Genomic DNA, 217 nt, shown 5'->3' with positions numbered 1-217 from the left:
TGCTAGCTAACAAGTGGTGCAGCTAAATGGCCTCGAGATGCTGTCGGTGGTCTGTCGCGTTATCTGAAAAGAAATAATGTTAGCAATGTTGAGAAATGTACTAATATTATTCTGAGTGGTGAGAAACGTAAACTGAACATGAAAATTGGTCAATTTAAGTGGTTATAAAATTTTATACCTGTTTGAACACTGTCCTCTCCTCGTGGTCGTCCGCCAT

At 39.6% G+C, this 217-nt stretch overlaps 1 long non-coding RNA gene across 1 annotated transcript; it reads right to left on the bottom strand.

The window, feature by feature from the left end:
• Positions 1-6: 6 nt before the first annotated feature.
• LOC107734633 (uncharacterized) lies at positions 7-217 on the bottom strand. Its single transcript, XR_001639122.1, has 2 exons — positions 179-217; positions 7-63 (listed from the first exon to the last, which is right to left on the bottom strand). It is a non-coding gene; the product is annotated as an uncharacterized LOC107734633 (long non-coding RNA).

The sequence above is a fragment of the Sinocyclocheilus rhinocerous genome, unplaced genomic scaffold (assembly GCF_001515625.1).
Source record: "Sinocyclocheilus rhinocerous isolate Xijiao unplaced genomic scaffold, SAMN03320098_v1.1 C34110148, whole genome shotgun sequence".
Taxonomy (NCBI): domain Eukaryota; kingdom Metazoa; phylum Chordata; class Actinopteri; order Cypriniformes; family Cyprinidae; genus Sinocyclocheilus; species Sinocyclocheilus rhinocerous.
Note: the sequence above shows the minus strand (reverse complement) of the source record. Positions and strands in the feature narration are given on the sequence as shown.